The sequence below is a fragment of the Chinchilla lanigera genome, unplaced genomic scaffold, assembly GCF_000276665.1.
Source record: "Chinchilla lanigera isolate Chin_1 unplaced genomic scaffold, ChiLan1.0 scaffold00028, whole genome shotgun sequence".
Classification (NCBI taxonomy): domain Eukaryota; kingdom Metazoa; phylum Chordata; class Mammalia; order Rodentia; family Chinchillidae; genus Chinchilla; species Chinchilla lanigera.
Genome location: NW_004955429.1, coordinates 22,550,659 through 22,563,629, shown reverse-complemented (window position 1 = coordinate 22,563,629; position 12,971 = coordinate 22,550,659). Strand labels below are relative to the sequence as shown.

Genomic DNA, 12,971 nt, shown 5'->3' with positions numbered 1-12,971 from the left:
CCTCATGTGCTCACAGGTGGGGCTTTGCAGCAGTGGCTGGATGTAAAATGTGTGCCTGTGGATTAAGGGTGTGTGATAATCAGCCCATTGACTGGTTTAGCACAGTGCTGAGTGTGGATGTAGGGAATCCCCACCGGGGTGTGCGTGGCACCAACCGATAGACTTGTAACCTGGACAGGATAAAAGGGGAAGAAGGAAGACTTGCCACGGCTGCTGCTGCCCTGCCATGAACCATTTCTCCTCTGCTGTGCCACCTTGCCTGGGAGCCAGCTGACTATGGACTGAAACCTTTGCAAACTGTGAGGTAAAATAAATCTTTCCTCTGTTCATTTGTGGGCAGGTATTTTGTCTCAGCAACGAGAAAGTAAGATGAATGAGAATGTTCACTGAAACATTGTTTATAACAAGCAAAAGACTAGACTGTTATCAGAAATATTACCGTGTCCCATATAATGAAATATTATGCTGCAGAATAAAAGAGTGAAGTAGCACTTTACACTCTGAAAAAATGTGTGAAGGAAGCAAGGTGCAGAACAAAGTTAGTGTCCTCCGGTTTGCTTTTTTACAAAGAAGGAGGGGCGGGAGAGAAGGGATAGATAATGTGCTGGGGAATGGAAAGGAGGGAATGTGTTCCTTTGCCCTATAGGAGTGTTTTGCTAAATTTTATTTTTTCAATTGAAAAACAGCTTTATCAGCTAAGAGGTACTGTGCTGTTATCATTAGGCCAGGCCTTAGCAAAATTGTGAAGGGGCAAAAGTGCTTCCTGTCCCTTCAGCTTTGGTGCTCTTGTGCATCTTTGTACCTGTGCTCCTGCTGCCTGACAGCTCCACAAACACAGCTGCCCACAATACTTTCAACCCAGTGTATCCACCCACCCATGTATGCACACAGATAGCTGCATAAAAATATGCTCGGTAGGCTCTGTTAAAAAAAATTTTTTTTTTGGTAGTACTGGGGATTGTACCAAGGACTTTTTGCACTGAACTATATATCCAGTCCTTTTTTGTCATTACTTTTTTTTTTTTAAATAGGGCCTTTCTAATTCACCAAGTTGCCCAGGCTGGGCTTGCACTTGCAGTCCTCCTACCTCAGCCTTCCAGGGTGCTGGGATTCGTGATGTGCACTGCCATCCCTGGCTCAAGTTCCTGTGTTAAAGGCTAGCTACCTTGCACTGAATCAGTTCATGTCCTACTAATGAATAAATACAGTTCAAAATACAAGGCAGCTGTAGGCGTCTGACCTTCTGGCCCCTGCCGGTGCCATTACGGCCTTCCTGGGCTCTTACCTTCTCTCCCAGGTCCTTGCTGTGGGGACTGATGAGTGACTCTTGCCTCTCTCCACGTATTTGTGCTTTGTAGGCCTTTTACAGGCCAGCCTCAAGCCAACGGACAACTAATGCTGAGAATTTCCGAGCTCTTTGGGCCAACATGCAGGCCTTTGTTGCTGCAGTGGAAATCAAGTCATCTAGAGAAGATGTGAATGCTGGCAGTATTTGAGCCCATTCCCTTGCAACCTTCCACCCACCCTCTTCTCCTACTCCATGAGTTTTGCTAAGGGATGGACGTGGCTCCTTCCTTACCCTCCCCCAGCCTCATTGCCTTGCCAGAAGCTCTGCTATGTGCCAGCCCGACAAGGTCACAAGGATAGAACATGGTCAGAGAGAGGCCTCTTGCACTTCAGAGTGATTTCTGCCTTCCCATTGTCTCTCCAGGAAGCGACTCTGAAGTAAGCTCTGTCTTTGAGGCAACCAAATGCAGCAGCCTCCTCTCCTGTGAGATGCGCAGCACCGCTGCAAGTAGAAAATTCTGCTCTTCACGTAACGGTCACTTGGTCCCACCATTCCCAGGTAACACCTAGTTAATTCACATGCTCCTGTGCGTATTCCTCAGGGGCCCTCTGGTTCAGTTTCGGTATGTTGGCTTAAAGAAAAGAGGTCTGGTTTCCCTTTTTATAGCAGCTTAAGTCTACCCAGGTTGCAAAAAACAGTATTTATGGGACAACTCCCAGGTTGCCAGGGCCTTCCCGAGTCAACACACCGTTCCCGAGTGCTCGCCACAGGGAGAACTACACACCCAGGCTGTGCCGCGGGGCACCAGCCTGAGAGCCGGCCTGGCTCAGGGCGGCCCTGGTCGGTCAGGAATCCTCTGGACTTGTAGTCCGATGGCTTCACCTGGAGCCACTGCCGCTGGGACGCACTTTGCATTTGTACATGGATACAAGAAGAGACGGGGCGCCGGCAAGGATCGTGAAAAGCACTGGGGGAGAAGTAAGTTGGCTGGCTGACTTCCATCAGTGTGCTGAAATACTGCCGCACACGCGGTCATTGTCTTACATGGAAATAATAATGATGGTTTTAATAATTGTAAGTATGAGGGCCTTTGTTGTGGAAGAGGGCAAGCTTATGCAATTATCACAAAGGAGTCAAATGCTTTTCTAGGTCCTGTGGGATTAATGGGGGCTTTCAGTCCAGTTGCAGTTGGGAAATTTTCCACATCACCAGTCCATTGCTATAATGGACACTAATTGGCCTCCTTGTTGACAGGACCAGAAGAGAAAGCCCAGGGCCGGGGAACAGCGATTTGCTGCAGTCAAGACAGTGGTAAGAAACCGGGCAGTTGCACCCAAATCTGCTCTCTTCTGGGGATAAAGAGAGTATGTCGGGTCGTGTGCAGGCTGTTAGGGTCGTGAGGATTCATTCGGAAACAGCAGAAGGCCTTCTGGAATTACAAGAAATTCAAGGTGTGTTCAGAAAGGCCCTCAACATACTCCAGCGTGAATAGTCTTTTAATTTGGTAAAGAAATCCCTGAGTCTTATTTGATGGAAAACTGATCGATGAAAGAGGCCCAGTGTGAGAATGCTTGACCGTCTCCCCGGAAAGCCCTAGGCCCTTCCGCCATCACGTGCGGCGGGAGGTGTGGTCTGGAAGGCCAGTGTGCCTCGCAGCGAGGGGAGCTCAGCTGCCAGGCCGTGAAGGTCGCAGCCAACCTTTTGCCTCTGGAGCTGTGAAGTCGAAGTCACACCCGGCTGTTCACTGACGCCTGCCGGCTCTCTGCTCAGGCCGGCCGACACCGGTGCCAGCACAGTCGGCAGCGAGCTCTTAAACCGTCTCAGCGTTCTCCGTCAGCTTCCGCAGCATCTTTGGGGACATGTCCTCCGTGGACGTATCTTGTAGAAGGCAATTAAAATAAACGATAACACATCCACTGAAAAGGCCGTTGAGCCTGAAGCACACACAGTCTTCCCCACCTCGCCCCGTACCTACGGGGACCGGGGACGGGAGCGGAAGGCGTCTGAGAGCCCACCGCGGAGCCGACCCTGCTCTCCTGACTGCCAGCTCAGTTAGCGCTCTCCTCTGGAGAGAGGGGCTGACCCTGCTGTACTCCGCGTGCTCCCTGAGGCAGTGTCACTAATGAAGTCCTTCTCTAGGGGCCCGAGGCAGCCACGTGGGACAGCTTGTTAACACCCCCAAGCGTAGAGGGAGCCCTCACTTTCTCACAGTGGCCCTGTGCCCCTCAGGAGCCCGCTCTGCACACACGCAGCCCGAGCCCCGTGGGAGCTTAGTGGGGAAGCACTGGGAGCCCCACCTGCGGTGCCCGCGGGGTTCACCCCTCCCTGCAGCTGCCAGCCCCGCTGCCCAGCATGGACCACTTCTGGGTGAGCTTTCTGTGTCTGGGGCCCCGTCCTGCACTGCGACCTCCAGGAGGTGCACTTCTCCCCCCAGGCTTGTTCTGGTTTCCCAGGGTAGCTCCAGTACTATCTTCTGCTACGGTGATATCCACTAAGTGCACAGAAAGATCCCTACATTCAGAATGAAAGTTGACAGTAGACAGTGTTTTGAATTAAGAGAGAGGGGTTCAAGTTGGAAGCAGTGGTATGCACCTTTAGTCCTAGCTACTCGGGAGGCTGAGGCAGGAGGATCCCTGAGTCCAGAAATTCAAGACCAGCCTGGACAACACAGCAAGAGCCCATCTCAACAACAAAAGGTGGGGAAGGGATAGCTGAAGAACAGAATTTAAAAAGGAGAACACAGAATCTGGACATTCCCAGAATGGAATGTAGGGGCAGAGGGACATAACCAAAAACCGAGGGGAAAACATAGACGAGTAATCTTGTTTATCTGTGGCTGATGACTGCAAGATCCTCACGTATCATGCACCATACGCTTGAGAAAATGTACCCTGCTGTGTCCTTATGAAGGTGTTACTCACATTTACTTATGCTGACCTGACCCCTTCCCAGAAACAAAGGCCATGACACTGACTGGCATAGGCCCCCAGTCAGTGAAACAGTTACTCTGCCTCCCACTGTACCAGCACTGACTCCCCCATTTCTCGCTAAGAGCCCCACTTCTCATCCTCCGCTGAGCTGAGGGCACAGACCTGAAGAGAGGTGAGGATCTCTGAACGCCTCCTGCTGGATGTGACAGCGGGAGAAACTCCCCCGCAGGGAGCTGGGCAGACCCCCTGTCCAGTCCCTCCCACTGAATAGAGTGTGGCCTGTGTCACTGAAGTGTGGTGGCCTGGCTTGGCTACTCCCTCACCCTTTGAGCACCTGAGTTCAGTTCTCATAAATTAAGTGCAGGTTCCACACAAATACTGAAGGTCTTTGCTGGAATCTTCCCACTGTTAAGGTCAAGGAAACTCCTAAGTGTTCTGATCACCTAAGTAAATCATACTTTTGAGCCTCCAGGGCCAACTTGGACGTTTCCTTCAGGAAACACAGTTACCAATGACTTAAGCAAAGGGAGGACCAGGTATGCAGATAACAATGTGGTTCCTGCTCAGGTCAGTTTTCTGCTCTTCCTACTAGCTGGTCAAATCAATGACGTGTGAACCTCGCTATTTATGTATTTCCAGGGCTATAAAAATCATGGCCATGCAAAGGGATGGAAAACACATCCCTTGAATGCCACAGCAAAAGCCTCACCTGCAAAACAAACAGATACTCCATTTTCCAAACTCCAGGTTAGCCCAGGCCGGGTGTCACACAGGGGCCAACTCTTCAGGTGGGGGAAGCCCTGCACAGGACCCACCGACAATTGCTGATTGATTTATTAGTGGGAGAAATTTTGGAATTGTGTTCTACTGTTGGGATTTACTTGCATTTGAAAGCGATGCAGTTAGTAGTACATCTTTCAACACTGAATGTGTTTTCTCTGCTTTTATATCTTTCTGATGAATTAAGCGCTTGTGTAAGGTGAGGGATTGAAAACATTAGCAGTCAACTCTCTTCAGGGATCTGCCTGCCAGATACACTGCATGGAAAGCAGAGAGACTGAGCCACACCGCTCCTCCAACCAAGTGCTACCAGCCAGGAGCCTCGGTGCCTCCCCAGTGCCGCAGTGGGTGGGTAACACGAGTTCCTCGCCCTGCACGTCTCCAAGTCATTTTAAACAAGGTCTGCTAATTGAATTCAGTTGTTTGCCATTTTCAATGTTTCTGCTTTCTGCAGAGCAAGAATATATTAAACTCATTTCATCTGTCATCCAAGAAGAATTGGAGCCTGCATTTTTATTACCAACTGACTTATGTTCACCTTTATCCCAGATTTTTTTAAATGTTTACAATGTAATTAAAAACAACCTAGTCAAATTATCTATCTGAATTGGTCCCTTTGGGGGAAGATGAAGGAGGAGTAGAGGCGCCTATGATTGCTTCCTTTTTTGCTGAGCATGGCCGCCTTCTCATGTAGAAATACATTGTGCATCTGCTCACCGAGAGCATTTTGTAATGTCACTGGTGATTTAACAATTACAAAATATTGTAATTAAATGTTCAAATGCTCCCTTCTCTTTTCCCATTACGAATGATCATGGAATTTGATTAATTTCTGTCATTTGGAAAGGACTTGGCTTCAGTAATATTGTTCCCTATGATGCACACCTCCAGGGAAAACGATGATCTGAATGCTGAAGTCAGAACCAATTAAGGTCGCTGTTTCCCTCACCACAGTGCGAAGATGAGCCACATTTTTCAGGCAGGGCTCAGGCAAGCTTGTCAGGTCTCTGGGGGCTTGGTGCCTCTGGGCATTGCATGCCTACTGCCAGCTTCAGGAAGCATGCTCTAGGTGCAGTGGTATGATAGGCAGGGAGATGATAAATCCACAGAGGCAGGGCCCCGGTACCAAGCCTACTCAGCATCAGAAGCCCAGACTGGTCTGGAGACCTTGCTGATTGGCACAAGTTTGATGCCGTGGTGGTCAAAAAAGGTAGAGAGCTAAGAAGCTGTGGAACAGCAAAGTGAAATCTCTGGATTCTTGAACATCAGAGGAGGAGCCACTGGGCTGATGAAATGTAAGAGCAGATCTTAAATACCACTGTCAGCAGAATTCAGCCAGCAAGGGCCCTTGATGGAGGCACCTTATTTTTAAAGGTAGCTCTAAGGATTCTCCAGATGGTGCACACAAACTTGAATGTCCTGAGTTTCTGACCTGGGTGGATTGAATGTTGTATAATCCTGTTCCAACCGACTTGCCCCCTGACTTTGATATTAAATAAACAAACAATGACAACAACCCAAACCTACAGTATAATTAGGATCCAGCAAATGAGTTGTCAAAAGAAAACTGCCTGGTCTTCCCAGAAGGCTTGGTGCCAGTCTGTTTGCTTTGGAGGATTTAAACAGCTCTTCCCTGCTGAGCAATAAATGTAAACCTCAAATTTGCTGCACAGATGTGGTTTTTCCTAAGGAGACTGGTTTGGTTTTGTTCTTTTTGTTCTTTCTCTCATTTCCCTCTTCTACCTAAAATAGGTCTTTGATATGTGATACAGAGGCCAACATCTTTTGTCATCCTTAGTTTCCAAAGGGAGCAGACGTAGGTGTACCAGAAGTCCTTGAAATGAAGCCCTAAGGATCCTGCGGCTCCCCTGCTCGTTCTCTGGCATCCAGCCCCCACCCCCAGGCTTTTTAAAGAGAATCAGCTCTGCACAATCTGCTCCTCTCCTTTGCTCCTTTTGGTCCTCACATCAACATTTGCCAACGTATTAGTAAATCTTTAAGGTGAGCCCAAACCCTTCTGGACATTTCTCCAAAGTTCAGCAAGTAGTGGAGGGCTTTTTCCCCATGCAATATGATAATAATGAACTAATTCTTCCTCATTAATGCTGTCTCATCAGTAGCCAAGCAAAGCATGGCAGCATACTTTTGTACCCATAAAAACATGTTTTTGATGCCCTATCCTTCTGATGGCAGCCGTCTTCCAGCTGTGCTTTAGCGCCTCGCTTGCACCAGTGAGGTACCGCCTGTGGGGGCACAGGATGCCTCCAGATGTGGGCCGCCTGGGTCTGAACAGGCCCAGCCATCATCCCACCACGTTGGAGCTGTGTTGTGGGAACTTTCCAGTGTCCACAGATGCCAGTCCACGTCCACGGTGGCCCCGCGGCGAGCTCTCTGCCCAGGACTCACTGATCACCCACTCAGTCAGGAGGACGCCTGCTCTGGGGATCGGGGACGGGGAGGCTCCTGGCCTGGTCTTGGGTTCATGTTTCCAGATTCATCATCTCCAAACAGAGTGGCTCCCTCCTCTTTCAGCCCCTTTTGGCCTGAGCCTCTTCCTGAACCTGATCCGTTCTGTTCCAAATTCCCCAGCACAGGTCATTACTCCCCAGAGAGGAGCCACTGGGCAAGGGCCTGGAGACCCGAGCTGGACGTCAGCGGAAGGAGAGTGTGCAAGGCGTCCGGGGCAGGTAAGAGTGGATGCAGTGAGTCAGAGGATGTGAGAGAGAGAACGCGGGTAGAGATGAGGGTCTCGGGCTGGGAAGAAGTTGAGACGGCCTGAAGTGGGAAAGCCAGTTCAGGAGGATGGGCCTGTCACTGCCCGGTCCCCCTAGGGGTTGGCCCAGGCCCAAGCCCCAGAGCCAGAGGCTACCTGGCCTGTGAACACCCACTTCCTGCCAGCACCCAGCTCAGCAGGAATAAGAATGGAAACTGCTAGGCTCAGCACTGTTTTCTAAAATGAGGGATGCTTCACCTAAGCCAGATGCTCCATCTTGGTGCTTTGAGGAAAAGTCCCGTCATAACTTCTGCAGCCAGTCGGATTTATGAGTGGAGAGGGCTGTACGCGGGGATTGAGCTGTTTATTATGCTGGCCCCACCTCAATGCCCAGCCGTTACCCAGCGACAGCAGGTTCACTCTTAAAAACCCTGAGCTGGTCTGAAATGCACCTTGCTCCGGACAGAGGAGATAAACCAGGGTTTAAGGGCAATGATTTCCTACAGGCGGTCTTATCTGGATTGACTGCTTGGGGCTTGCAGCTACGTGTGAATGTGAAGGATAATTACCATCATGTGTTACCTGAGATTACAGGGTTGTGTTCCAACTAATGACACCGGGAGAAGCAAGCAGTTGTTAATATTTAATCAGTCTCTTGGCTTAACAATTGGATAAATGAGGTGTGTAATTACACAATTATAAAAGCCATTTCAGGTAGGAATGGTGCTGTTATTAATACTGGAGGGGAAAGCTGGTGGAAACACACCGCTGATTCATTTCACAGATAGTACCAAAGAAGACCCTTCTGGGGGGTCTGCCCTATGACATTGTAAGCACAGATCTCACGTGCCACTTTTTCTCTTCCTTCTGGCCCCTCACCTTTGTATGTCAGAGCAGATGTTTCGTCAGTGTCACAGATCTCACTGGAGTCTTTCACGGGATAAGAGCCAGTGTTTTCTGAGTTGCATTCTAAAGATGTGTCGTACTTAGTAGCTGTATGTGCTGGTAGCTGTTTGCTTGTTTATTGTTTTTTTTTTTTTTTTTTTTCAGTTGCTACTTGGGAGAAGCCAAACCAAGCTCAGGACAGTGAATGTCGGTGCCACCTTCTTGGGGCTTTTTTTTTTGACTGGTTTTCCCGTGGAGCCACCCAACCTGTACCACTGCCCTGCATCGTAGGTCGCGTTTGCCTACCGTGAGAGCAGCCTGCATCATCCCTTTTCCCTGGATGCACATAGCTCTTCGACAGGAAATGCACTTTTCTAATTGAGGGGCCCAGGCAACCAATTAGCTAAGTGCTCCTCCATGGCCCGCGCCTGGAAAACACAGTCAAGAGCCCATTAAAAGCCCTTGACACATTTTAGCACCCAAGCTAGAGATGTCTCTGGCCAGGATGATGGCAGCTCTGCCGTATGGAGCAGAGCAGTAAGAGTGGAATTCGTTATGGTCAGATCCCTATTCCTCAAGGGTCATTTGTCAAAGCTGCAAAGAAGCCCTTGTCACTTTGCTCATTTTCTTGATCACAAAGACTCACCTGAACTGGTGTATGCCCAGGGCCTAGAAATCTCCACGCTGCCTGTTCAGCAGGCAGGCCACCGTCTGCTTCCTGTAGGGCTTTCTTTCTGGGCTGGAGGAAGGTCTGTTTACGCAGCTTCTCTGGCCCCTCACCTGCCCAGCATCCTCCCTTCACGCCCAGGGCAGACCATCAGCTGTGGTGTGGGCAGGAGCAAGACCCTCTTCGAATCTGTGCCTTCTCCGAGGGCCACCCATGGCCTAGGCCAGTGGTGGTGAACCTGTGGCACGCATGCCGCAGCACGCTGTTTGTATCACGGAAAGCGCGGAAAGGTTCGCCATCGTTGGCCTAGGAGATGGGGCATGAAGGGAAAGAAATCAGAAACAAGAAGTCTTCGTTCGTTTCACAGCTCGCCTTTCTCTGGGGCTTTGCAAGGCTTCCTCAGACAGAGAGCTTCTCGCCTGGTCCTGGAGCGCATTACCCTCTAAAGCCTGAATGGCCCTGGGGAAGAGTCGTGGCGCAGGAGACACCCAGGCAGACCTGGTTCTGAATTCCAGCTCTGCCAGTCCTTATCTATGTTACCTGGGAGCTGACTCCCCTTTCTGGGTCCTTGTTCTCCTACTGCGGGTGGGGGACAATTCCACTCTCATCCGACGTCTCTGGGGGGAAGCCGGGCCCCTTGGCAGCCACTCCACAAGCGTGATGGCGCTTCAGCTCCCGGCCGCCCCCTCATAATGCCTGGGGTTATTTACCAGTGCCCAGAGGTCGCTAAGGCTGCTTCATCTTTGGGTTTCCCACTCTTAACGTTATTCAGACCCACAGAAAGCCCTCCGTGAATACTGGTAGTAAATCCAGGCTGTTTCATTTTCTTAACAGTGGCTCCTATATCTCTCCTAAAAATGAAAGCCTCCTGTTCTACTGTCCTCTTAAAGCTGAGGAGAGATACGACAGGAACGGAACTGGATATGCAGTCTTGCCCCTCACTCTTGGCTCTGCGGGGCGGTGGAGGCTGCACCATCAAGGTCCCTGCAGCCTGCAGTGTCCGCTGTCTGCCAGGGTTCTGGTGGACCCGCGAAGCAGTCTGTCCCGTTGTAAGCGCCTGGGACCGGGCTCTCAACAGACATCTCACAGGCAAGTCCGGCCAGACGGGGCAGGCAGTTACATCATCAGATCCTGCTGCAAGTATCGTCCAGTCCACATACTCTGGCTTTACATGTGCAAAGAAGCACATAAGCTTCTTCATAAGCTTGGGCTCCGGCACCAGAATGTTTCTGAACACATGTGCACTTAAATTGTTGGGGACCTGGAGAAGTATTTCAGTCACAATAATCACTGCTAACTGGGAGAAGGAAGCAGGTGAGGGTGACTGCAGCCTAGGGGCACCCTCACTTGCTGATCATGCGCCTGATTACATAGGTGGTGCTCTCTTCAGCACAAAGGGAACCCCCAGTCTCTCTCTGACTCCACTATGGGGCCAACCAAGCAAGAAACCCCTAGAACTGAGCCAGTCTATGTGCTGTGTCCCTGCTGATCCCCCGCGCCTCCCCAGTGCTCAGCCTGGTCTTTCTCACTGAGCTGTGTTGAAAGGCAGTTCTCCGCTAAGCAAATACTGTTGGTCCGAAGCCAAGGCACTTGGAAGTGAGTTAATCCTTTCTCCATCAAAGTCCGCGACAGCAATCTGGGTTTGCTTAACCACTTCGTGTTGGTATCCAGTGCTTCTTCATAAACACGAAGGGAATCACCCACGTTGGCCAGGGTCCAGAGCGGTTGTCACAGCCAGGCGTGTGTTCACTCTGGCTTTCAACGGGTGGCTGCCTTGCGCCCATCACACGAGAAGAAGGTGGTCCCTGTCCAGCAGAGGTGTGAAAGTTACTGCACTGAACTTGGGTAGCACCTAATGTGTATGGACGACCAGGCTAAGCTCTTTTCAGGCAGCCACTCCCTTAACTCAGGGCATCCCTGGAGGTAGGTGCTTTATTATGCCCACTCTACAGAAGAAGAAACTGAGGCACTGTGAGGTTAAATAACTTGCTGCTGAGTCCTTGGTCATGGATTCAAACCCAAGAGTCTATTGAATAGATGTACCCGGTACCCTCCAGCCTCTGCAACAGGGGCACCCTCTCCGGTAGCCACAGACTGGTCTGCACAGGCTTCGGAAGTCCTGCTCTCCAAGTAGGCAGTGTCTCGGGGAGGAGATCATGGGGATGAAGGCCGGGCTGGGCCAGAGAGGCTTCCGTCTCCCTGAGCCCCTGGAGGCGCCCCCTCCTCACCCTGTCTCCTGCTGTCCCTAGCCTCGCTGTCTGAGGAAGTCTTTGGTCCATCACCTTCCTGCTGGAGGGCCCCATCCAGGCGCTCGAACCCTGCACGGCCCAGAGAGGGCAGGGAAGAGGGTGTGAACCGCACTCTGACCTTCCATCACGACCTCCCTTAATACCTGTAAGATGATGCACCACACAATGGGAGTGCTTCACATTTTGGATCTGGGAACTTTATAATGTTCTCTTCCTGTGGGTTCTGGAAAGTAGACCTTCAGGGTTTTTGTGTACAGTGCTGAGCTTTCCTAAGTAATTTTCTACAGCATTTCCCATGTTTGTGATGACTCTGAAATTTCTGTGTTTTCTCTATGTATCTATTTAAACGTTAAATAGCACATTGCTGGGGTCATTTGTTATAGTTGCCATTTAAATATCCATCTATAAGACAAAGAGCTCTTTGAGGAGACAACGTTTGCATCTTTGTGGCCCAATGTTGACTTGGCTCATGCTAATAGCAAAAAGTACTGGTAACCAGATAATTGGATTTATGTGAAGTCCCACATTAATTCTACAGATGGGGAGAGGAGAGAAAAGGAATGTTAATTTTGGCATAGCAGAGTGAATTTTTTGTTTTTCAGTATTGGGGATTGAATCCAGGTCCTTTGCACTGAGCTACATTCCTGGCCCTTTTTAATGTTCTTTAAAATTTTGAGACAGGGTCTCACTAAGTTGCTAAATTGTCCAGACTGGGTTCAAATTTGCAATCCTCCTGCCTCAGCCTCCTAGAGTGCTGGGTTACAAGTGTGAACCACCACACACAGCTAACAACAGAGATTTTGAAGAGGAACTTTCAGAGTTAGCCCCAGACCTAAGCCACCAACCCCAGAAGCCACATGCAATGCACAATTTAAAAAGTCAAAGAAAAGTATGTCTTTGCTGCCCCTGGCTCAGTGTCCCCTTTTCCTGACCAAGGCTTCCTTCTTACTCCCGTGAGACACTGCTCCTGCTGTTGAGCTTTGCCTTCTGGTCCTTTGTCCTGACCTCAGCATCACTCTCCTCCTGCCCCGGCCAATGCCGTTACACTTGTTTATCTGGACTCTTCCTAGTTGCAGGTTTGGGCATCTTTTAAGGCAGTGGCGTCACTTTTCTATGGCCAGATGTAGAGGTATCTCTTTGCTGCACACTTCCTAAGAAGGACAGTATACTGCTCAGCATAGATTTCCAGTGACAGCACCTACCCCATGCCAAGCATGAGGACTTTGCTCAGTTATTCATCCAGCAAACTCCGCATGTGGAGATGAGGTCGACGCTGACTGCCCAAAGCCAGCCTAGCCTTCCATCACACCACTTCGCAGAGGGGAGAGGGCTTCTCCAGTTACCCAGAAAGTCCTGGGAAGACCTGGGGATGCTGGTCATGGGTGTGTGTCGTGGCCCAAGTCCAGGTTATGTGCACATCCTGGGTCTGGGCTGGGGTGAGGTGAAGAAAGAGCGCCCC

General features: G+C 50.3%; 1 long non-coding RNA gene across 1 annotated transcript; it reads left to right on the top strand.

Moving 5' to 3' along the window:
- The first annotated feature begins 268 nt into the window (after positions 1–268).
- On the top strand, positions 269–12,153 carry LOC102024710. Its single transcript, XR_261393.2, has 6 exons — positions 269–304; positions 1,712–1,846; positions 2,543–5,346; positions 6,797–6,999; positions 7,588–7,685; positions 8,762–12,153. It is a non-coding gene; the product is annotated as an uncharacterized LOC102024710 (long non-coding RNA).
- The last annotated feature ends 818 nt before the right edge of the window (positions 12,154–12,971 follow it).